We start from the raw sequence: 27,088 nt of genomic DNA, 5'->3' as shown, positions 1-27,088 counted from the left end.
TGAAATGAAACGGTGCGCGTCTCGACTACTATATGCCGAACTGATCATCCCGTGGATAATCTGCCTGTTTGGCACAGGTGCGATTTTATGAGCACAAGAACCTCAGTAAAATGCATATTTGTTGATTTTGCACAACTGTTCTGCTTGGACTGGATAAACAAGAGTTACTACTTTAATTAAAAGAAGCTATAGAGTCAAAAAGAATGCATGTCTACAAATGATAAGAAAACACTTTAAAGCAAGACAAAGTACCTCTTAATAATGACTCAAAAAAACTCCTGCAAGAAAGGCTTTCCTCCTGCCCAAGCAATTAAAGTTTATATATATATATATATATATATATATATATATATATATATATATATATATATATATATATATATATATATATATATATATATATACCACTCTCGTTTGAATCTTTCCTTCCCAGAGGTCTATTAAGGTGTCTTCATATGATATGCACCATATATCAGCAGTAAGGAACAGTGGTAAGTGGACCTGATTAAGAACACCAATGAAGTTCTCCCAAAGAGGCAATGAAAGACTAATGGCATCTGTAATGATTTAAAGTTATAGTAGTAATCATCATTATCCGGTGCCGGACCGTGACCCTTTTTTTTTCTTTTTCCCCCCCACTATGACATACACAGATGATACCCTGTCACCGCAGAAGAAATGTGCATATGCACCAGTGATGGTGAGATAATGGGAGTGACAAGGAGACGCAGAGAGCAGCGATTATTCTGGAGAGATGAGGTTAGCACTCTGGTATGATAGCAGTGATTAACCAGCAGACATTACAACACCCATTAACGCCGTCATGGATCAAATGTCGCCACGGCACCGAATGTGTCAAATACTTCAGACATGACGAGGCTTCCTGACTGATATCAGAGGAAGTCTTGCATACAGGTTATACACATACACAATTGTGCGAATGTTTACAAATTCACATACAAGACTTTCTCTGTTCTCTATTTTTCCCACCTCTTTTTACATTTCACAATGTGTATATTTCAAACATCCATCCTCTTCCTGCAACCGTCATATCGTGTCACAGTTTTTGGCTGGTACCCATCTCCAGTGATCATCAAGAAAGATGTCAAAAAGCAAGACACACAACCACGCACACTTATGAAATAAATTGAGAGAGCACTTCACCTAACTGTCGTCCTTTTGGACGGTGGGAGGAACCCAGAGAAAACCCACACACAAACAGGGAGAACTTGAAAATTAGGATTAAACACGGATGTTTTTTGTCGAAAGGCCACAACGCCAAACACAGCACTATTGTGTAACATGTTTGTTGATGTGCAACGCTGGTAGAGAAACATTTCTGAAGAAATTTAAACAGGGAGTGCCTGTCATTTAGAACCCAGCGTTCTGATGCTAAGAATTAGCGTCAATGCTAATATACTCTACAATGTAGTCAATAGCATGTGGAGAGTCACAAGCATGTTGAGGAACATGGTCTTACATTCAGTAGAGTATAAGCCAAAATTAGCCTAAATGTTGCCAGTAACATATGGGGTATAACAAGCATGTTTTTTTAAATTATTATTATTAATATTAAATATATTATAAAACAGACTTTGTACATAAAAGTAATATCTGAGTTATACTTTATGGCAGTTAGTTAGTTAGTTATTAAGCTCTTCTGAAATACTGCTCATCTGCTTAGACACAAGGTTGGGTTCACACTGCAGCTGAAAGTGAGACCCAACTTTTTTTTTTGTCAAATTGGATTTTTTTTTTGCCGTGGTTGTTCACATTTCCAAATGCATGCAACCTGTATGTGTTGTGCAGTGTGAACGACCTGAAAGTGTCCCGTATGCGCAGTAGGGGGCTGCAGTGCGAACGCAGATCTGCACTTGGTAAATTCTGCAAAGTTAAGATCAGAGGTTTACTTTGTGGCACTTGGTTACCAGAAGACGTTTTCATATCTTAACAGATCAACAGCAAATATTGTTTCTGTTAAAAAATAAGATTTCTTCTGCTTGTCTGAAATACTTTTTTTTTTTGTCATTAATGCCAAACATATTATAAAACAGACATTCAACACAAAAATAAAAATCAGACGTTTACTTAGTGGCACATGGTTACCAGAAAACGCACTCGTCTCTTAAAAATGTGTTTCTTTGGTTGTTTTTTGTTCTTGTTGTCATTGAAACTGCTTCAATTAAGTGTATTTCCTAATATAATAATTTTTAATTTTGTGTTTGGTTTATTATAATAATTTATTACTTCATGATATGTAATTATGGCAGTTGCATTAATTTTTTAAATATCTTTGCTCAATAATTTTTTTGTAATGTGAATAAAATGAATTTTGTAAAACTATTCTATCCATGGTTAATATTCTCTTTTGTTTAGTGTGGGTCCTTTTATTCTGCTTATTTGTTTCCTCGCTCTTCATTTTGGTGCAGTCTTTGCCAATAACATCATGACGAGGCAGAATTATTGAAAGAGTCATTACAAACTGGTGGTGGTAGCATCATTTTTAGCTGGACAAGAAAACTGGCCTGAGGTGGAAGGAAAATGGAGGAAGTAAAGCACATGCTGACATATAATGTGCTAAATTGAAAGACATTCACATTCCAGCAGCTAAAAGCTAAGGTGGAATGATTTAGATCAAACTTATTCACATGATAGAAAGACCCAGATGAGTGTATGTGGCAAGAAATTCTTCCAAAAGCTTGAGCTTGAAAATCTGAAGAAAGATGTGTGCATTTGTAAAGCTGGAAGGGAGATACAACAAAAGATTTCCAATTGTAGTGAAAAGTGGTTCAAAAATATTGATTCTGGTGAATCTAAATAGAAATGCAAACCACATTTTCTGATTTCAACCAGTATCTAAATACTGGTTGAAATCTTTGTTTTCAATACACAACTACAGGATCCTTTTATGATGGGATCTCAAATAAATGTGTGGTTTTAATATAACAAAAAATATGGTAAGGTTTTAAAGGTTTCAATATTGTTACGACGTAGTGATTATACGTTTATGTGTCAAATATATTGTATATTGAGGATTTTGGAGAATGTCTTTGGCTGCACATTTGAATGCAGTATTGAGTTGAAGAGACTAAATATATATGCATGCCACACTTTTCAGTTTTTTCTTTGTTTTATCTCTGAAAGCTGTCCATTGCTGAAGGTTGGGGTGGCAACATAGCAACATGTAAAAATGTCCAAAAGTCCATAAAGGTTGATATTGACAACATTTACTTTTTTTTTTTTTTTAATCACCTAAGTGTAATTACCTCGACGGAGTTTGCAGTTCTCAAACTCGAAGAGAATTAAAGATGTATTATTCAGTGAGTTTTGAAAACATGCATTGCTTTATTTTCACTGATTTGGATACAATGTGCAGGGAAGAAAAACATATTCTGCCCAGTTGATGCTGATTTAAATGTCATGAGTTGAATTCATAAAGTGTTTTACTAGATTTTAGCCACTAGAGAGCAGTACAGAGCTCAGCATGAGATTGCTGCATGATCAGATTGTAGATCAAGGAGAACTGAAAGAATATATGACTCAGCTCAAAATCGTTTGATTTTATTTTTTTGACCAAAAAAGAAGAAGCTTAGTGAGTGTTTCTTTCAGACAAAATAGAACAAAACCTGCACATTACCTGGGAACCTTATCACCTTAACTTCAAATGCAGCATTTAATGTGAAAAGAGTTCAGTGGTGCTTTCTCTGCTTTCTTTAAAGCTGAACCATTAAGTCCAGATTTTAAACTTTTCCTAGGCGTACACAAGCATCTTTCTCTACACTAGGCTGAACTGAAACTGGTCTTTTAGATTAAAATGCCTTAATTAAAAGATGCCCTCAAGTGGCCAAAGTGAGCTACACTGCAAACGCTCCCTTTGAACATGGAAGTGTGACACTGATAACCCTCTTTAATCTTTAAGGTTTGCTGCCTTTGATTCCTGAAAAAAAAAGAAAGAGAAACATTAAAAATTGAAAAGTTGTTGTCTGACAACAGGAAGCACAACCGTGTTTGCGCCATAATATATTCAAAACTTGAAATGTTATGCAACATATAACATATGTGGGCTCCTTTGTGGTGGTGTATGATTTGAAATTTCAATAAATGTTCTGGGTTAGGTTTGTGAATACTTTAGCAAAGCACACAAAGATTTTACCTTTTGAAAACGTGTCACCTCTACATGTAAAAATAGCAATAATAATAATTTATCCAAAATACAGGTAGGAGACAAGACAGATAAGAGGAGAACAAATACAAGTATCCGTTAGATTCCATCTCCGTATCTCGGGCAAAACGTTCAAAGTTGGCTGTAAGATGCATAGACATGGACAAACTGACTTTTAGAGAGAAGATTTTACCATTTTCTGCTATATCATGGTCTAAACAGAAGCAAAATGAACATGTCTAAAATCATATTAAGGTGATTCAATACAAAAAGAAAAGTCCTCAGGAGAATTAGAAAGAGCAAGAGACAGAACAACAGCAGAATCATACTGCATATGCAAATCAAGATTATTAGGATAGTAATCTTTACTGAGTAGAAATGGAGGGATAATTGCCTGTAGGCTGTTTGTAACATATATAGAAAGAAAAAAATAAATTAAAACAAAGTGTTTGTCTAAATGTCGGTGGTTCCGGCCTAATAAGAAATGACACGTTTGTAATTACAGTGGACTATAATTAATTGGTGTGTAAGCGAGAGGCCGACTTTAATGGCCGGGCGCGGAATCAGGGAGGAGCGTTTTAAATCACGTAACAATGTAAATAGACGTTGCTTCGTAACAGGAAGAAAAGAAGTTAAAGTATTCTCATTTCACTTCTAGCAGACCTGATCTGTCGGGGCGCTGCTTGACGCGAGGCCTGCACCGTGTCCACCGAAGGTTGGCTGTCATAGTCGTGTGCAGCTGAAGCTCACGCGCCTTCTCCATCACGCCTACTCACAGAGGAGGTGGAGGAGGACACAGAGGAGGGACATGTTTTTATCTGGAGCTTCAGGGCATTGATGATTGAGATTTTGGCAGGGAGCGGAGCTGCAGATGATGCTGATTGCGTCTTTTGCAGATTGACAATTCTCTGACCTCCTGTTGCTGCTGCTGCCACACATTATGTGGGCATGCGAGCCTGCGAAAATGTTAATAAAATAAGTAGCATACATTGCCACGACAAGAACATCATCATGACAGAATCTGAAAACTTAGCCTCAAAACTACTTTGGTTTAACTAAGATTGGACACTGCCTTCTTTTTGTTGATGCCTGAAGGTAACAAAGTGCAAAAAGTCGCCAACGATATTCACTGAAAACTTCAGAGTCCTGACTTTTTAATTACTGATGACTATTTTTATACATGTAATGGTTTTTTCGGTATGGTAGAATTAATCCCAAATGTAGGTCAAAGAGTTCATGAGACGGTTTAGGGAATTAGTAAATCAATGTGAAACCAGAGGCTGTTAATATTTAGTTTTTAACGCTGAATACCAGGAACTAGTAGACTGGTCTACTAGGAACTGATCATACTGAGAACCAGAAAGTTGTAGGTTCAAATCCAGCTTCCTCTCCTGCCACCTGCCATTGTACCCTTGGGCATGGCACCATATCTCAATTTGCCTTTTGATCAGGGTATGGATTTGAGAGCAAGTGACTCATTGGCTAAATGAGTTGACATTCTGACTAGAAAAGCAAAAAATAAATTCAGTTTTATTCATATTTTCTAAGGAATAAAGTTCTTAGCTTGTTATTTCTTTTTTTTCTTTTTGTACATTTTAAAAAATTTATTGTTTCAAAAAGAAACAACCAAGTATTTTTAATTTTTTTTTACATTATAGGTTTCTATATGCTTTGTCCATTTGTTCAGGTATCTGGTTTGATAAGGGATCCTCCAAATATTTAGAAATTAATATTTTAGCACATAATAGTTACATAAAAAGAACCCAATTAAAATAACAACGCTTAAATTGATTCATAACTTTTATGAAAATAAATGTTTGCTTTTTGGTTGCCGTTGCTACTCTACAAATAAAAACTTTAAATGTCTTTAAATCGGAAAAATATTTTAGCTTTTGTTTAAGAATATGAGAAATAAAATACTGTTGCAAATAATAGAGGCAGAACTAATTCTGGCAGAAAGCTCCTCATCTGAAATATGCAAAGCACATAATCTTACTTCGCCATGCACACTCTTGAAATTAATTGCCATCTAACACAACAGCACTGCCTGAATGGCTTTTGCATTGGCTGTGGTGCAAAACAGGTTGATTATTCTACGTGATTTGTCTTTAAAAGATTTTTAAAAGGTGTTAGCCTTGTTTTTGTACTGTGTAATGCAACACAGTGTCCTGTTAATGGTAGCATGATGCATGATGCAAAATAATCGCATCCTTAAGAAAACCAACAACACAAAACAAAAATCAAACACAGGCCTTGATAAAATAATTCACTTCTTTATCGCTTGCTAAGTCGAGTCGTTCTATATTTAGCAGATTACGTTAAAGTGAACGGCAAATTAATTTCAATCTCTAGAAGATAATTCCTCTCTTCAGTTAAAAACAGTTAGAGAGCAAACCCTGACGCGAGTTGTAATTGGACAGCAAATAACTTTGTGATAAAAACGATTAGAATACGTTTTCATGGAGTAATGCAGACGCTCAGCGCGGCCGCTGCAGCGTCATGAAAGCTTTCCACAGGTTCAGAGATCCAAAGCATGCAGCAGGTGACTCTGACAAAACGGTGTGCGCTTCCCCGCCGATGATGTTTGTTTGCTGATAAAATGTTCTCTCAGTGTTTCTGCAGCCGACAGAGGAGCTGACCTTTCAACACAGCTCTAAAAATAGCACCACTCTGAAATAAAGGGGGAGCTCCCGGGATAAGAAAGATGCTTTGTGAGGGGCGGCGTCACAAAAAGAAAAAAAAAAAAACGTCTGCAGTGTCAAACGTAGAAATGTGTTCCGGGGTCATTAACATGCACCTGTACCCCGTCGCCATCACCCTCCCCTTCCCCAACACCAAACATAGGTCATTTCCTGCTTGGGGAAATGTGTCCTTTCTCTTTCAACAAGCTTGAACAAGACTGCTTTACCTCATTTGTCTCGTAGAAAGGCCAAAGTGTTAGCTCCAAGCAAACAACAGCCAATTTTTCACGAAGAGACAAATGAGAGGTTTAACACAGACATAGGAGGAGGACGAGGTGAGGGGCATCTGGAAACACATCGAAATTCAAGATTCGAAACCATTTTTGTTTGTTTGTTTGCTTTCTCGGCCCTCTCAGTCAAATGTGGCTTTTGCAAAATGTGCGTTTGACCAAAGTGGAATCCAATGCACCGTACGTTCCGCCGCGTTTTACACGCTCTGGCCTCAAACTGTGGAATAAATGTGGAATTCAAACAATATGGCAGCTAAAGAGAATCTAAAGTGATCATTTGTCCCCCAAACAAAAGACGCCAAAAGAAAGAAAAGAGGACAGGAGAGTGAATCACCGCCCACAGAACGTGCTGAGTCAGCAGGGATAATAATAAGTGACAGAAGTCTGCATGACAAAATCAGAAAGTAAGGCAGTAGGCTTGACAGGCTGAATGCTTTACATTCTGTAACGTTTTTGCAGTGAAACCAGCATGAGTTACAGGTCTTACATCATATGAAGGTGTCTGTGTTCTTCAGCTCCAGAGATGTCTTGGATAGCAATTTTTTCTGCAACAAATGCAGAGCAGCCTTTTTATTTGTAATCTTAAATTTGACCAAAAAAAAAAAAAAGGAAAGTTGAGATGAATGAGATGATGACAACCGGGGCCTCTGGAAAATCTCTTCTCCATTTATGTACGTGTTTGGAGTCCATTTGATTCAAACTCCCGGAGTATTGATATTAGTAGCAAAGTTCAAGTAAAGGCGCAATCTAAGGGTGTTGTGACACCACTGGATTTTCTACATCAAGTTTGGGCAGGGCAATTTCATTGCATGACTATGATTATAATGTTGTCTGTAAATGTTTAAGCCTAATTTGTCCACTATTTGAATTCATTCACGGTTCTTAATATGGGGGTCAAAACCTCCAACTAAGCCTGAATTAAAAACTTTTTTCCATGTCATTTTCCAGTCTTACACCACCTGTTGCTTTGGGGACTTACACGTGACAGCTGCGTTTAATGCGATGACCGTTTTAAAAGCGATGAACGAATGCGGAGAAAGATCCAACCAGGGGCCCAAAACAAAACAAAACAAAAGCCATGATTGAAACTGCACCTGCCGTGGAAGAAAGGCATTGCTGAGTAACGCACAAGAAGCTCCCCAAAGTGAACTCCAGAAAGTACAACGCTTTGTCACATGCCTACACACGATGCACAGGTAAACACACTGAGTCACGTCTGTTTACCAGGGAGTCCACAAGTAGGCTGAACGGCCACAGGCACCTCCACTGGGAAACAATACCTGCTGCTTGTTACAACGATCCTGACAAAGGCACATTTTATGACAGTCAGTATGAGAGAAAAGAGCTAATAGGAAGAATTTAAAAGAAAAAAATAAGAAAAAAATGAAGCTGAGTACAGAAAGAGGGAGACGGAAAGAAGGAGGAAGACAGACAAACCGTGCCGTGCTGGAGCAGCAGAAAAGCTCGGCCCTGCGCAATTTATCAATGCCTATACTCATAAAACATGAATCTTGTCCATGAAGTGCTGAATCATTTGGCGCGCACACCCACTGATCCACCTCACGCTCCCACGTGTATATGCATGTGTGCGTGAACAGGCAAATGTGCACAGTACGCGCACACACACACACACACACACACACACACCCCACCCACACCAAGTCCACACACTTCATTCACACACTTCAGCATGACACCGCTTCACTTTCAATCTGACTCTGATCTAAGCTCTTAAACATATTTTAATGATTAAACAAACATTTTAATCCATTATGGCTGTAAACACTCACTTAAAAAAATGCTAGCTTAGTTATTAGCCAAGCTTTGTTGTCTGATTAAACTTATTAAAGCCAGTTATGAACCAATGAAGCTTTTCCTTGTAAATACTGACTTTCGGGGTTTTTTTCTTTGTTTTTTCTCTTTTTTTTCACTCTTTGGACTTTTGACAGTACAACAGAAAGTAAGTCCCACAAGTTTGATAGAAAATGAGTCAATTAAAAGGTTACATTTATTCATCAGTGTCTCAAGTCCTTATTTTACTTGTATTGAACTTAAACAAGTGCAACAAACCACATGCCCATTTCTCATTATCAAGTCTTTTTCCTTGTTATTATTTTATTTAACCACATGAAAGATTTTTTTTAATACCTTGACCTGCTGATCAGTGGAACACTGGCCAATTTTTATTTCTGGGCGACTGATTGGCAGAATCTGTAGTTTCGTTCACACCGACTACAAAATAACCCATAATTAGAAATGTTCCAGTTTTCTGTGCGGTCTGATCTGACCATTCCAGTTTTGATCAATCTGGATTGGTTTGTTCCTACAGACTATACCACAAAGAGGAGAAGAAACATGCTCCAGTTGTTGTTGTTGCAGCCAGGAGTTATGATTGTGGAAGGAAAACCAGATTGCTAAAGCTAATACAGCAAACCACATTAAGTTAAACTCAAAAAAGTGCATAGAAGTCAATACTGTTTGCTGTTCATGTAATGTTTAGTATTTTACCTGCCGATCACCAGCCACAGCAGATCAAGTGGAAGTCAGCCGACTGATTGATGAATCTCTAACCCAGTTCAATGCGTAGCACGTTAGACCTTTTCAGTTCAGATAACGAATGAATACAGAAAAAAAAACAAGACTTCTCTACCTTTCCCACCATTTGCCACATGTGCTGTCCCTGTTTCAACTCATCCCACATTCCCAAAACCCGGCCTCCTTCACCTTCCTCCAACTGCACTTGATCTGCCAGTGAGAGCGCTCCAATAAAACTATTTTATTATAAGCCCTCTCCCTCTGGAGCGAGTAAGTGGCTGAGTTCAGCTGTTCAGTGCGGCTCGCGTTCAGTGCAACTGTTAGCGTGACTTCATCTGGAAAAGTCAACTGCAGACCAGCATTAGCTGATTGAATCCGATTCCTCCTCATGCAAACTGAACTCGGGAGAGAAAACCCGGATCGGTCGGCAGCAGCCATTAGCAAGATCTTTTCAGCAAATTTTTATTTTTATTTAGCTTTTAATAAGTGATCTGCTTCAGGATCGTTCATCGGTGTGCATCGCATTCCTCGGCAATAAAGGAGCTAAACAATACATTATGTTTTATTATTTATGGGAACGGGAGTAAAATGACTGGAGGGATACAAAATTGGAATGAAATTATTTGCTCTACAGTGTCACACTCAAAGTCTGCTGCTAATTAAGGAATGAGTACAAACTCATACAGTCAATATTCATCTGGCATGCTGCAGAGTGACGGTTGCACTACTCTGGAGCTCTATAAATGTTTGATTTTGCACTTATTCGCTGTGAGCGCTTAGGCTTGAGCATTCGTTGTGTTCAGCGGGAAAAACATTTCCTCTAAGAAACAAAGCCAGGAACGGCGAGTCTGGGACATCCGGCAAGAAGACAAAATTTTTTTACTCTCTCCCTCACAAAGGCCTACTTGACGTGTTTCCCTCAGTCATGAGCTCATCTGGCCTCTCTGCCTTGATCTCTTTACCTTGTGTAATTACAGTTACAGTTACGAAGAGATTAGATTGTGTTCACTTGCAGGAGGCACACATTGATCTTTGCTGCGGAGCAATAAACATCAGACGCTTTCCTGAATATTCATGGGTTTCCACGCTCCAAATTGAAGCATGCGGAGGCGGGATGAGGGGGAAAACCTGTCAGTGAGAACAGACTGTGCAACCTGTGATTGTCTCTCTCTGCCTCCAGCCCAAGGCATGAGGAATGTTGGAGGGGCCAAGGCCAGAAGGGGGCCCCCAAGAGTTCTTGACTTCTTTCGAATTCAACTAGATAATCAAATAAAAGCTATATCAAACATTTTGGCCTCTTGTCTGCGAATGGTTTGTTTCTGAAATGCTGTTAATTGTACACCAGCTGTATGTAAAAAGATGCTCTCCTTCCAAAAGCTGCACCCTCTGTCCTGTCAGACATCAATGTTTCCCCAAAAGTCTTACAGATGGTTATTTTATAAAAAAATGTGTTTACATCTTTTTAACCTCAATAAGCCCTTTTAGTCAGTAGTGTTCCAGTTTAAATGTTTTTGAATCATAAACTCTGACTTTAGCCAAATTAGTCTGTGGAGCTTTTTTTTTTCGTAATAAATTGAAATCGTCATTTTAAAAAATGTATTTTTATCGCATCAAATCGGTTTTTCTTTGATATTAAGATCATGTTCAATTTTCTGAAACATTTTAGAGAAGCAAAATAAGCAAAATGAGAAGAAGTCTTTGGCCCCAAGCAATACTGACCCCGCTCTGCGTGCATTACACAGAAATGAAGCTAGAGGGGATCAAGTGAGGACCAAATGCTTTAATCCAACATATAAAATCTCCTAATGGGATTTTTTTGGTGAGTTTTTTTCGATGTATTAATGTCCTCAGTTCGAGTAGCGATAAGCCACCCAGGGTAATTACACAATCTCTCTCCCTACTTGTCTAGAAACTGGCTTGCATATTCTCTATATACACCTCTTATCGTTTTTTTTTTTTTTTTTTTTTTTTTAATTCAGCCAGCAACATCTCAGCCCTACCACCCGGTCATTTCTCTAAAGAGGCCTTTGTTTTCTGTGTGTGACTGCTGTGCGGGCTTTGTGAGTGTGACAACTCCAGTTTGACATGCGTTATCTTACAGCCACTGGGTAATTCATCAAGCGTACAGCCCAACAGAGGTTCGGTCCGGTGTGTTAAAAGCCTCAAGAAGACCTACACTACGCAGCGGTGTAAATCACTCAGACAGAATCAGGCCTGCTTTAGCTAGCCTTGGCTTTTCAAATGCATCCATCCTTTAAAAAAAAAAAAAAAAACATCCTCAGGCCTTCTATATTAATCCCTCCTTCAATTATAAAAACAACCTAGTTAAACAGCTCAGCACAGTTCAATGTATATTCCAGTTTCTTGGCAGGGATGGGCTTCATAAAGAGGTTGCATCCTTGAGTTCGTTGGGAAAGTTTCTTAAGTGGAGCAAGTTCTGAACCGACCCCTGTTTCTGTGCGGGACTTTCAGAGTCTTACATGCAAATCATCCATGTTTCCTGCTATGCTTTCCATGTTTCTGAAACACATACACCTCTCATTAATCTCATCTTAGACAAAATGTCCTTTTTGAATTAAGAGGACATTTAAGGTCAAAAGAACCTTAAATAATAATAATAATGAAAAAAAAAAACTCATGAGTAAAATATGCATTTTAATCTAAAGATTAAATCAGTGATGGTTATATTGAGCAGTTTTTTAAAATATAAAGGATCTGCTTGAACCATCCTAAATTCCATAGGAAGGTCTCCAATCAAAGACTTTGTTCCAGACTTTAATTAAATGAATAAAGAGGCTCTCCATCTTCTTTATGAGCCCCAGCCAAGCTTCCTGAGGCCTGGATATACCTCCTACTCACAATCAACTCTGCAAGGGACATCTATCTATCTGGCTGTCTGCTTATATCTCCAGTGCATCTGGAAAATATTCACAATGCTTCACTTTTTCCACATTTGGTGTTAGAGTCTTCTTCCACACTGTATTAATCTCTAATTTTCTCCAAGTTTATTAAAAATAGAAAACCAATTATAGTGACGTTTGCCTCCAACCTGCGTCAGCTGAAAATGTGTATTTATGTGCTGAATGTATTATGTTTAAAGAAAGACATACCTCACCATCGTGGTTCATACAGTATTAATACATGAGACTGCATCTACAGCACTGAGGCACACAGCCCAGGTCTACGCAGCAGTTACCAACATATTTCATGTGACATTATAAAATTTCAATATGGTAAATCTTTCATGCTACGTCAGTCACACTAAAAGTTATGTTGACCCTGGAGATAGCTTTTCTCCTATCATTCTACAAATACGACAAATGGAGCATTGAACGCAGATGTGACAAATGATCATCATTGGACACTCGCTTCACATGGCCATATAGTGGAGTAAATCAGTATAATTTCAAATAAAAATCTAATTGCTTTTTATGGAAACTCACCACTGCAGAGCAGAAACAGTCTCCATGTGCTGCTGTTTTAGAGATGCCCTGACCCCGTCACGAAGCAGTCACAAGTTGGCCTTCAAAGAAACTTCCTCATGCTTACCTACATCTCCTTCTTCTAGCAAACTGTGAGGACAGAAAGATCCTTTTCTGTTTAATACATTCCTCTGCAATACAAAGTGCTAGCACTGAAAACTAAACTCAGTGCAAGCAGAAATGCGGCATCTCCTGTTAAAACCTGAAAGTCTTATGTTTATATTATTATGGGTGTCCGGATCTGGCTGGTGTCCTGTCAGTGTCAGACGGTCTCTGCTCCAACACAGCTGATTCAAATGGTCCAACTACATCCACAGAAATCAACATTTCTGTTAATGAACCATAACTTACATTAGGTGTTTTGAAAAGAAAAAAAAAGAACATTACAAATTGCATTTTTTTATTCATGCCATGAACCCCCAAAGCCTCTGAACATACAGATTAACGCTTGATTTATCATAATATGTATGAAAGGACAAAAAAAAAAAAAACAGCCAAAAGGGAATTAAATAAAAGGCTTTCACTGAAAAATGTAAAAGCTGGGGAAAATAGCACAAATAAAGTTATGCTAATTTAAGAAACAGTAGTTCACGAGCTGTTCATACTTTTTGTTCTATTCCACAATAAGACGATGGGATGCATGGAAAAAAAAATAGAGTCAAAAGCAAGAAAGGAAAATCTGAGGGTTTGTTCATCTGGTCAAGTAAAAAATAAGTAGTGAAACCTTTCACTGCTCCAAATGACTATCAGAGTTAGTCTCAAGAACAGTCTTACTGATCACAGTCACATCCTCTGTACTATTTTATTTCAGATAGCACAGGTTATTCTGAACTTTTTTTTTTTTTTTAGTGGTTCCATCTTCTTTTACAAAAATAAGATCAACAAAAGAAATAAATCCATTATTAGCTTAAACAACTAGGGTTTCTTTGGTTTAGTTGTATATGAGGTGTCCACTAACAATATCAAAAGTTAAATCTAGCCCTGTGAAATTTGGTGCGAACCTTCACTCTTGCAGATGTGGTTGCAAAATGATGGTAGGTGAGATAGAATCCAAATACTGAAAGCCAAATGGAGGAAGGCAGGCTGTGGAAGGTAACAAAAGCAAAATCCCACAAAGGCAGACAAAACAGAACTCTCCTAATCTGCAGCAGAAAAACCCGGAAACCAGAAAAAATAAGCCACAACATCAAAGCTGCAGAAACAATAATGATCTGGCAAGAAACAACTGACTATATACACAGAGGGACCCACTGAAAAATGACTAACAGGTGAGTCGCAATGATAACGGCACACAAAACAAAAAATATTCTTTTACAATTGAACAATAAATGAGACAAAATGCAAGACCTATGTTCGAATAGTCAATGCCGCTTCCTTTCTCCCTGATAAAACTATTCTTAATCATAACTAGTTTTCATTTATGATTACAGAAACACAGAACATGCTTCAAAATACTATCAATGCATGAAAGGCAAACTGTTCAGAATCCTTTTCTCCAAGCACATTTCTGACACTCCAACGTCAACTTGCATGTCGCTTCTTTAACTGTTACGTTTGTAATGAACCCATGATGTAAGTTAGAGTGTTGTTACTGAACCTTCAATGTAATCCTAAACCTGGAAGTTGATTTATGCAAAAGGGCCCGGTGAATTACACAAACAAGTCCACATCTACCTCTAGACCTCTGTGAAAGTTTCACCCTGATTGCATGTAACATCAGAATGGAAACAGAAAAGTGGGATGACGAGCCTGAATCCCCAAGAAATAGAAATGACTTTGCTGAACCTTTGTATTACTAACTCCACGCGGTTTGACACCTCCTCCTGTCTCTCTGGAGCACCGCCTTGTGTTGATTCTAAACAACAGATGGGCATGAATATGTCAAGCGGTTCTTTAACGCTAATCGCAGCGCTACTGTCCTGGCTTTCTTTAAGTGTATGCATACTCACCAAGGCACACAAAACTAAATAAAACAACAACAACAAAAAACAGTATCCTCTCTCACTTTGAAATTACATATTGCTTGATCCTTAGGCATAAGTATTTTATTACTATGTATTTGACTTTATTTAAGGAGATACAAAGTGAGAAGATGTAAAATAGGTTTCTGAGAAATACTCTGAAAACTATAGACTATACATATAATAGGTATGAATTTAAACAGAAATCAACTGCAAAAGCAAAAATAACCAAATTACCACGTATTCCAACATATAGCAACACTGTTCTTTAAATTTTCAGAGATTTTCAGAAGGTTATAAGATCAGAACTTTCCATTTATGAACTACATCCACAAATTGTTCATTACAAATGGTAATCAGCTCTCACCATTCAACGTTCCCAACTTGGTTGCTGCGTCGGCCATGACGGTCCTGATCATTAGACAAAAATGCTAAAAACAAGGAAAGCTGTAGGACAAAGAAATTGGTCCTTGGAATGTTTTGTGTAAATGTTTCACTCAATAATATTCATGCAATATCAATATTCTCAGATCTGATTTCAGTTCTCCTCTAATGATATTAAGCCTGTCAAAATAAGAGTATGTTTCACTCACCTGATGATAATTTCCAGATTACAGTTTAACTCTTCTTACTTTGTTCAGTTGCGAAAAATATTGCTATTTTCATATGTTAACAGAAACCATCTGCATATTTCTATTGTTTTAATTGCTTTTAAAAACAATTTGACCTGTCCCTCCGGTAAAGTTTAAGACGTAAGCCTGCGGCTTTGGGCTCCGGTGGTGCATCTGTTAAATACTTGAAGATGTTTGTTAAACTGACAGGTGAAAAACATATCACCAAAACAGATGGCTTAACCTGGAAGATTCAAAGCCTCCCTGCCAAACAAGTGACACCACAAGCATCGCTCCGCAGCATAATTTCTACATCACATCCAAAAGAAAAGAGAAAAAAACACACATAACAAGCTCTCCTGAGAAACACCATCTGTTCCCCGTGGACCGTGATGACGGCAAAACGAGTCAAAGGTTAATTTTCTGTTTTAGCCGGACAGGCAAACGTAGCCAAACGAACCTGGCTGGTGGTGATGCAGCGTCGGTAAATCATCTGCTTTTGAGCCTGTCAGACATCCAGGGGCGCCACTTTCTGTCAGCGAATGAGGTATTTAGAGGAAGTGAGGGCAACCGCTGCGTCTGGGACTCTGCAAAGGTTCTCCTGCTGGATCCTCATATAAGCTGTCTCACAGGGTGGGGAAAACGGTCTGTACATTTATCACGCACAAAACATGGAAAAATGAAGCAAGTTCAAGGGCTAGTTTACCAGCGATTTCACAAAACAACTCCTGTTAAGTCATATAAAAAAACAGAGGAACACGACAGACATCAAACACAATAACTTAATATTGTGTTATGCAGTTTCTTTTTTTACATCTTGCATAACACTGTTTTTCAATTACTTTGTACGCAAGTGGCTTCGGAGAAATATTCACGCTTCTTTTGAAACCTCCCACAATCTACACAATGGAACCACATCAGCCATTTACTGTCAATGTGAAGGAGCAGCACCTCTTTTTGTCGGACAAGAACTATACCTCATGTTTGGAGGTGAAAATTTGAATGTAGATGGACTGCTAAATCCAGGCCTTGGTGACAAAAATGTCCAAATACATTTATGCGTTTTCTGTTTCAGCCTATCACTGCTTGTGGAGAAGACGGTGTTAGACTTGGGGGGAACAGTGGCGCAGTGGGTAGAGTAGAAAGAGCAGTCCCTCTTGGTCAGGCTGAGAACCACGGCCTCAGACTTAGAGGAGCTGACACTCATCCCTTGCTCAAAATGTTCCAGTGGCCGCCGAAGGTCATGTATTAAAGACACCAGCAAAACAATCCGAAGATGATACCCCGCGGTCCTTAAACCAGAAACTTTTTTCTCCACAAATATCCATTAAACTCCAAGAACTCTGCAACTGTTCCCTGCTCTGGGAACAGCTTGGGCCAAGGGTTACCCTGACAAGCTATCCGACAAGTCACAACTTAACATGCTAATGCGCTCAGTGCTGCTCAAGAAACACTAGTTACTCCAAGAAAAAAAAAAAAATTTGAGTTGTTTCTCCAGTCCTACAGGATTGAAATATATCTGCTCCCACAATCCACAAGGCCTGGATACTCCAGACGCATAATAATATCTCTTGTCCATTGACTGCATGCTTGAAGCTTTTATATTTTTTTATTTTTTTATTTTTTTGTGGCCGAAGTGTGACCTACTAAACCTGCTGGGGATGATCGCCTTATCTGAGTGTACTGCAAAGCAACAAACATTTGCATCTGCTACCGTTACTTCAATAAATTATGCAAGCAAAACAGCAAATGTGTGTGAAGGATTGGTCACTGATTCATTATTAATGGCTCCGGAAGGGGATTCACTTCCTTGTACCAAAAGAAATGTCTCTCTCCCCAGATCAACAGAACATGTCTGCTCCGATGCAGTTTCTTTGTACAGCCGTCATGACTGAAGAACGCAGGGTGTCTGACAAGGCATTTCCCTCCGTGTCCAATCTCTTATCATTATGGAGAGTGACAAACACTAACTGCACTATGTCACAATTAGACAACACCCGCTTCACTTGATGTTTGCAAAAATAATGCACATGACAAGTTTCCACCCCGGGCAAAAGCACAAGCAGGGGCCTTTTCCCTTCGTGTCAGGAATGAAAAGACTTTACAGCAGCGATGCTCTTCTTTAAAAACAAGAGTGCAGTTTTAAATGTATTTTGAGTCTTGTACTGTTTCCACCGAGCTGTGGGGTGAGGAGATGAACAAACCCATAATTCTGGAAATGTTATACCACAGAAAGTAATGTTCTGTTGTTATATAATTTCTTTGTGTCATTAAATCAGAATTGGGTTTTTTTTTTTTGTTTTATGGTTTTTTTTTTATTTTGCCAGATTGCAATAGGATATGAAATGTTTTTAGAAGAATGTTTCAACTTTCCTAAAAAAATTAACTACAAATATCTAACACATTTGTACATACAAATATGTACAAATTTTAATTTACTTTCCATTTGTCGTTAGAACTGAATCTTGATCGGAAAAACTGGACTTCCCCTAATTTGTGAACAAATTAGGATCTTTTTTGTCCAACTCCAGTTGCAAGGCTTTTCAGAGATCGAATTGACCGATTTCAAATTGAGCACTGGTTTTTGCTTTAGTTTACACTGATGTGAAGAGAAACTGTACTTGGTGAAGCAGCTCCCTGTGTGTTTGTGCTAACACATAGAGAACATCTTTTTCTTTAAGTTGTATTCACACAAAGTCAACTGGAACTTCATTAAAATGTGTTGCTGAGTTACTAAGATGGCATATAAAACAAAGATGCTAGCACTTACCCAACACTTTAGCAACAAACATGGCCAGCAGGAGCAGTAGCTATGTGTGTTGAGTCAGATATACTTTCAAAGTTAGATAATTGTGTAATTGCTTATTGTCAAAACAATAAATAAAAGCTGCCCTGTATTGACCCCAGTTATGGCTGTTAAATCCCAACAATTAGAGTAGTTTCTTAATTTAGCCTGCTTTGAAACTACATTTAGTTTTCATAGCATTTAATCCAACATTCGTAATCCAAACACCCAATTTTAAACCATTTAGTTCACGATCAAAGAATAAACATCTTGAAAATGTGATTTGTGTCCTTTAAAAATCCAACTATTTAAGTTTCTAGTTCAATATCTCAAGAAGAAAAGTTTTTTGTTGTTGTTTTTTTTTTTTTTTTTACACAAACTCCATTCTTTTGTGCTCCTTGTTGGAAGCCCAGATCAGCAGATCAGCCTCCCTTGAATGAAGTTGACTCAACAGGGGATTTTCTGCTTCTCAAATCCGACAAATGCAACAGAGCAAAGTGCTATTATCATCCACTCAGTGACTCACGGCAATCATGGTGTCAGCGAGAGCGAGTGACAAAGTGTATTTACAGGAAACGTTGCTTACGCTGAAAAATATACAATCATTTTCTTTAACCGCATCAGCCCATTCAGACATGAACTACGTTTTATCAGTTCATAATGGCTTTGCTCTTTAATTTCGGCAAAAGATGCATTCAAGTGCCTGTAAAAAAAAAAAAAAAAGTAATTTAAATTTGCAAGCATCCTCACAGTTGTGCATCAATCTCACAGCGAGAAATATTTTTCTATGGCTGCTCCCTAACTTTAATCACAATCGCTCATAGTACTCAAAGTGAGAACTAACGATGTAACAAGGAGTTTTAAATGTAATACATTTTTTGATTTATTCGAACACTACGTTATTGCCTACACGTCCTGCGTCACATAAAATTGACAAGATATTTGTATGATGATTACAATTGTACGAGCCAATTGTGGAAGCCTCCTTATGCAGAAACGCAACTTATTCAGCAAGCGGCAAGCTGAAATCCGATCATGTGTTTTTTTTTTTTAATGAGAAAGAGCAGGCGCAAGAACTGCTACATTAACCCAGGCATGAGTCTCTTCCTTCTCTAAAAGCTCAAGATTAACTGTGACTCAAATACAGTCTTTTGAAACGTTGGTCTGGATTTACGGGCACAAAGACTCAACTTGCTCCCTTCTCTCTCCGCTTCTCCATTGGCCGTCTTTCTCTGCGACAGAACAAGCGTTCCGACTGAGTACACAATGTTTCCTGCTGAACAAACCACATGTGTCATCGAAGAAGATCCACCGTGTGATCAGCGAAAAGGCCAACACAAACAAGACAAAAATGTAGAAAAGGTTAACAGTACACAAAGATATTGACGAGTGACTCAGGCAGAAGAAAGAGGAATGGAAAGCTGTGGGACGGTGAGGCTTGACTGCAGAGAGACACAAAAGATAGAAAAAGGAAGAGAGGCAGGTAGAAAGAGCTGAGATTGAAAATAGTTCAGGAGAGAGGCAGCAGATGAGTGTCGTGCATTCATAGTGTGGAAATCATTTGGGAAAACATAACTTTTTTTAAAATTTGGAACTTTGTTGCGATCTACTTCTTAGTTAAGCAGTCATACATTCTATTGGGAAAGATGTATACCGTGCCGTTTCACACTTCCTTCAACATCTGCTCCATTGATAGATGGATAAGACACAGAGCCCTGGTTCACAGGGGGAAGGACACACCATCCCTCCATTTTATTTTATTTTCTTTTTTTTTTTAATCAGCAGCAGAAACCTTAAAGACGTTCTCCTGGTAGACAGACAATTTTTGTAAAGAGTGCAACAGACTACCAAATGCCTATCAAAGAGAACAAAGAGGACACCCACACCAGGCAAAGACATTTCCTAATTATTTTTCTTTCAAAAGCAAAGCAAGTTTACACCAAGAGGGAACACATCCTCAAGACTCTGCAGATTGAACACATATCCTGAGTTTACATTCAACAGGTTTTCATTTTACTTATTTTGCTGTTTTGCAATTTGTCTTTTATGATACTGTATTAGTTAAGCAAAACCTTGCTATCTAACAAACATGATGATTAACAGCAAAGCAAAGTAAAGCTAAAGTATGTAACAATAATAATCCCAAATCATGCTATAAAAAGTTTTAAGACCATAATAATAATAAAGTCAGGTACATGTACTTGTATTGACCTAATAAAAAGATGGACCATCAAATGAAACACTAAATATTTCGCAGTAGGAATAAAATTATTCACATCAATTGATGCTTATTTTAAAGATCTCTATATAGGAAGAACATTATTTGTTTTGCTAGAAAATGCATTTATAAAACCATCTTAATAGTTAACACCATAAAACAACATGGAAGCTGCCAGGTCCACTCTAATCGTGTGTTTGGCGTTGGTTGAACAGGCAGCGAATGTGTGTCGTGCTTCGTGTTTTAAAGCAGGATTGAGTATAATCATTATAAATTTAGCAGAACAGAGTGCAAGTATCAGCTGCAGTACTTTATCAGACTGGACCCGTCCATGTCACTGACACACAGAGGAATTTGCAAACACGTGCTCATCGCTCTGAACAAACTTACTTGCACTTACAGTATTATCTCTCGTGTGTTTAAAAATGCACTAATTTTAATCCATTTGCAAAAGACAGAAATGATTGATGGAATTATGGTAAGTGTAGAGAAAACCAGCAACACACACACACACACACACACACACCCACACACACACACACATCTCCACTCAGACTTCGGACTATAGATGTGATGGGAAGTGAGGTGCAATTCAAACTACACTAATGCATCTAAAATTAATTGTTGTGTCACACAGAAAAGACAGAAATACCTACAGCCTCCACAGGCATTGTCAAGAGATTTTGGTAGTGACACTAAAATACAGTCCTGAGAACAATTGATATTACTTTTAATTTTACAGCAAAATAATCAAATCTATATGAGTCCATTCCAAAGGTATTACATGTTTCTTTGCAGGACTCATTTTATGACTTCCTTCAAGAATGTCTTCCAACTTTCTACACATTTAGGTGATAATCTGTTGATAATCCAGCATGCCAAAGAGATTTAGTAGAGCTAATTGGATAGTAAGACACTTTCAAAATCTTTATAAAAGTAAAGTATTTTATATGTTCTACAGACTATTGCAGAAACCAGACAAAAAAAAAAGGAAAAGAAAATAACCAAACTGTTGAAACCACAAAATGTTAAATTTTAGTCAGTTGCAAAATAATACCACATCGGTATAAAAATTGGTACCGATGCGGTATTATCAATTACTTCCAAACAACTCTAAACTTAACAGAAGGTGGGAAAAAAATTTTCCTCAATTTGAAGCAGTGACTCTGTGTGTCAGTAAGATGGCCCTCATTGGAACTGAACCAGAAACATTAAGGTGTCGAATGCGTCCCAGGTGACCAAAAGTGGCTCGCAGTGAGAGTGCAGTGACAGAATGAGAAAAGGGCGCAGGCGTAAAATTTGTTTGGACAGGCGCTGTGCTTAAGAATAGAGATTTTAGCTGCATAACAGTGTGACTTCCTGCGTGTCAGCAGTTCTTCTGCACTTTCCCACGCAACAGCAGCTTCACCTGTAGTACGGCTCCTGCTACTAAAGCAAGTGTGAACTTATTAATTTAAGGTTTCTGGAGAACAGAGTAGTTCAAAAGGGAAATGTGAAGGAAGGGGATTATAAGAATCTGTATTATCAAACGCAACTTCATGTTTATTTATTGACCGCAGAAGTTGTGTCTCTCAGGACTTTTTTTTACCACGTGCAGCACCATTTCTTTAAAGAAAGAAACATTTTATCCTGCATGAAGCAAGGATTTTTAATCTACGATATCTCTGATTGGCTGAACAGGAGTCTTTTTTTTTAAAGTAGTTTTGCCCTCTCAGAGATTTTCATCACAGTTTCCTGAGCGATGACAATTCTGTTATGAAGTTTTCATTTTAGAATTTCTTTTTGACTTTATTTATTGGTAAATACTTAGTTTTTTTGTTTTTTTGTCAGCCTTTCTTACAGCAAGCCACTTAACAAACTTATGCATAGAAAAAAAAAGTGACAAATTATCACTTTACTCTCAGCACAGGAGAATTTACAACTTCTTTTCTTTTCCTAATGACAATAAGCATTAACCAGAAGAATATGCAACAAGTGGAGCAGAGAAATTTCTCCTAGTTTGCTTGAACACGACCTCTGTTCGTTGGATTCTGAATAGCAACATTAAGATAAACTGTCAGGTTTTGGTTTTTCTGTTTATTAATTTAGGTTTCTGTGTTCAGTTGAGGATCCATTGGGCAATATTACATTTATGTGGTTAATAGTATTTTCACGGTGGGCGGAGAATTACATATTTCACCCACTTAAGTTAGGAAGAACTTGTCAATTTTGTTTTTTTGCACTTTTTCTAAGACCGTTTCACAAAGTAAACAAGCACAACGATCCCAAAATATCTCAGCTACATATTGAATTCAGAGTGATATTCATGTTCAACACAGGGCTTTCTACAAAAACCACGAGTTGGCAAAGCAGTCAGCTTGGAAAACCCCAGAGTACCTACTCTAAAGAGGAAAATGTTGGCTGCAGTGCAGGAATACTGTTTTCACATGACGATCAAAATCACATTTCAATCTGTTAACTCAGTCAATATTCAGCAATATATTTAACTATTAAAGTTATGATACCGTCGCAGTCCATAGCCTGTCAACTGAGGAGGACCTCTGTCACTGTAATTAGTGCAAATCTGTTTGGATTTCTACCATCTTGCTGTTGTCAAACACTGACAAACTACTTATTCTTAGATAGAGAGGCACATGCCACCCCAGAATGCAAGCTGTTGTCATTTTTACCATCTGGCAGGCAGTACAGAAGCCTGGCTACGAAGACCAAATCAGAAGAACTGTTTCATCGTCCAACCATGAGGACATCTCAATCCTCCAGGAGGACATTGTGAAATCCTGCATCGTGCTTCAAACCCGTCTCACGTTCCTTTTTCTTTTTATAACCTGCAGTCTGTGTGAAACTTTTGCACTAATCTGTTTCTAAATGATGTTCCACCATGCTTCATATTTACCAAGTGTCAGAATAGTGACAAGTTGTAATTTTTTGTTCCGTTACTTTAAGCTTTCTGCACATTTCAGCAACCGACAAACATCTAAATGAGGATGGCTTTGTAAGTTTCTGGTTACTTTGAAACATTTGAGTTAAATGGAGGCACGCTTAAAGGGAGGATGTGTTTAAGAGCAAACACCTCAAACACATTTCTATCCATGTCACTGTACAGAAAGATCAAAAGAAACCACAAGTAAATTAAGGAACAGAAGGCGCCATATTCATCTGTTCAAATAGTTATTAAAAGACCTGGCAAAGAGGCCAGCTTATGTAGAGTCAATATGCACTGTGAATTGAGTCCTGCACTGACACAGACCGAAACATCACTTAAAAAGTAAAAACCTACTTCTCCAAAACCAACAAAAAAAGCTGATTTATTGTCTCTAAATGAATTCAGCTTCTATTTTTTACAGACATGTTCTATAATCTAATTCAATGCACCAATATTCCAGCAAAATACTGGGACAAGCTTGTAAAAACATTGACCAAAGTCGTACAGCTGAAACGCAATCTGACCAAATACTACAGAATTGTATGTACACTTCTGAATTGGTTTTAAAATGTTATCTTGCTCATTTTTTTATGGTATGAACCAAATATAAATAAGAATTTAAACAATTTTAAGTGACATAAGACATCAACAGTGTTGGGCTGTGAGAATACATTATAACTCACGCTATGAATGCGAATAGAATAGAAGGCAACATGGTTTCATTTTTTTTACTGCAGACATATTACCTCTCATATTAAAAGGATTCTCTTGACAAAAAAAAGAGGGGCAAATATTTGTTTTGCCTCATCTCTGATAATTTACAATTTGCATTCGTAAGTTGATAGATCTACCTGTAACTAATGCTAAAATGTTAGAAATTTATAGAGCGCATAACACAAAATCCAATTAGATATACTTAATTCTTGGACTCCATTATAATCAGCGGTCTTCTGAAAGACATACTTCCAAACAAAAATGTAGCATCCCTGAAACAGAAGAGGATGATAAAACCCTACAAGGTCACATGATGAGGCTCAAGTTAAACATTACCAGAATAAATTGTGATGAAACACTTGTCCTCAAATGTGTCTCTGCTCAAGTTCAACTACAAAAATTGAAATAAGCAATTAAAACAAACTGTTCCCGAAACAGGAACTGTATTAGTCTGGAGTATTATGTGTTAAATATAAAGCATATCATTTATGCCCGCTCATAGTGGATAGCTGCTGACGTCTGATATTTGTTATAAATCGGTGCTATGTCAACAAAGATGAACAGGGTTGTTATAAGAACAGTTTTAAAGATAAATGAACTAAAAAAAAGCATTTAATTGCACACAGGCTTTGACAAATTTGTTAGCTCAGAACACCTTGGCTTCTCCTATACAAATAATGGGAGGGTTTTGATTTGTCAACTCACTTAATACTCAGAAACATAATTTGATGACAGCTGAAAAGTCTATAGCAAAGTCTTACACTATCATAGACATAAAATCAAGCCACAACAAAAATATCTCACACAATCAAAGACATTTAAAGTTATTAAGTACTGATCTGGATCTGAAACGAAGTATTTCATTTATTTTTGCTTCTGATGTAGTTTCACTTTACCATTAACCCATCAGGCATCCTGTCTCCTGTTGTCACTCTGATGAATAAATGGCATATACATAAAGATGTTGGGCATCTACAAACTATTTTTAATCACAGCTCCCACGGGGAAAAGCATGTTTGAAGCTAATAAGATTAATTTGAAAGACGTGCTATGAAGAGTTTAAGGATGCAGTTTTTGAAGAGCTCAGCACCCAGTAGTGGACTGCATTGTGCAGGGTGTCTATGAAACAAAGACCTTGGTGCATTGCTTGGTGTCCTTGTCACTTACTCTTACCTTCCCTCACCATCAGTTTTGCTGCCAACATCTCACATCAGTGTGGTAATCGAGTTAGAACCAGTGCAAGTCAGTAGATCTAATAACGGCACGTCAGATCTGTGTGCATGCATGTGGCCCAGATGCACATGCGTGCTGTAAAACTGGCTTCACAATGCACCCCAATATTCTGGTCCGCCAACCTTTGCAATACTGCAATTTGTAATCATCCAGACGTTTTCCGTGTAAATTTTACAATCTCTCCTGGTGCCCATTTCCACTAAATTTTGACATTTTTAACCACAGCAAAGTGAAACACCATCAACATCTTCCCCGTTCAACAGTGTGAAAATGTGTGTGATTAACCCGGTAACGGCTTCTTGTCTTGAAAATAAACCTGAAGGCATCGTTTGGAAGTAATAAAGAATGGCACTCTGGAGAAATTATGAGCCGTTTCTCTAGCTTACCATCAGTGAACAGTTCCTGGAATAACCTTTGTTAACAAGTCTTATTAACAAGAAGGGCTTAGCAATATCTCATGGTTTGAATTCTTGTAAGATTAAACCATCACACTTCTTCACCAAAGTGAAATGTGACTCGCCAAGACATATATTGGCGAGAACAACATAAATTTATCTGACAAAAGTCTAGACTGAAAAGTGCCATCTATCACTAGTTTAATAATTTAAGCTTGAATCTGTGCTCAGAAAGGAGGTGGTACTCAAGTTACCCTGTTTTGTTGACATAGCTGAAACATAAAGTATGATCTTCGGGCTGCTAAACAACACTTGATAACCAAAAGAAGAAATTGCTAAGTAACATTTTGGGTTATCAAAAGTCAAAGTGACCGAAGAAAAGACGAGGCACAAATAGTTTGTAAATGCTGTAATAAATGTAGCCATACACAATTGGAAAACAATGTTAAAGAGTTCATACGCTTCACAGATAAAGGGCTATTTCACATTTTCTAAGAAGTCTGGACTGCATTTAATCTCTAGTTTTAAACCTGAATCATTTTGTTAAGTTATTATTTAATTTAATTCACAGTTTGAGCTTATTAAACTGTTTTTATTGCATTAAAACACTGCAAAGTGAGACAAACATGAAAACCACAATAAAAAAAAGAACTGGACTTGAAAATTTCAGGACCGATTACAGGTCATCTGAAAACAGAGTTTATGATTTCTGTAGCTTTAACCTATATTTGTGATAGACAAATTGGGAATTCTTACTTCCCCCACAAGAAATACAGTTCACTGTATCATTTGGGGACATTTCAGAAATGAACTTAAACGTGTTTTAAAAAAAAAAGTCAGATTTGTGATCATGCGCCTGTAACTAGTTGTGTTTAGTTGGACGATCCACACTTCAGAGTTACCAATAATGAGATGAGAACTACTTGGATAAAACTGAGGCTTTACAGACTGCTGTCCAATGTTGGAAAGAAAAATGACAAGCTTTCTTTTCTTGGTCGAAAAAGAAAGTCTTTCATCAATTATTTTTCATGGTTTTCTTAAACTAACGGTACATCCATCAATTCCCCCGATGTCTGATGTGACATCTTCCAAACTCTT

General features: G+C 37.7%; 1 protein-coding gene across 2 annotated transcripts in view; it reads right to left on the bottom strand.

Moving 5' to 3' along the window:
- The window catches only part of fgf14 (fibroblast growth factor 14), a 94,716-nt gene that overhangs the window by 44,092 nt on the left and 23,536 nt on the right, over positions 1 to 27,088 (bottom strand). The window lies entirely within an intron of this gene.

This window comes from Poeciliopsis prolifica, unplaced genomic scaffold (genome assembly GCF_027474105.1).
Source record: "Poeciliopsis prolifica strain line A6 unplaced genomic scaffold, Auburn_PproV2 SCAFFOLD007, whole genome shotgun sequence".
Classification (NCBI taxonomy): domain Eukaryota; kingdom Metazoa; phylum Chordata; class Actinopteri; order Cyprinodontiformes; family Poeciliidae; genus Poeciliopsis; species Poeciliopsis prolifica.
Note: the sequence above shows the minus strand (reverse complement) of the source record. Positions and strands in the feature narration are given on the sequence as shown.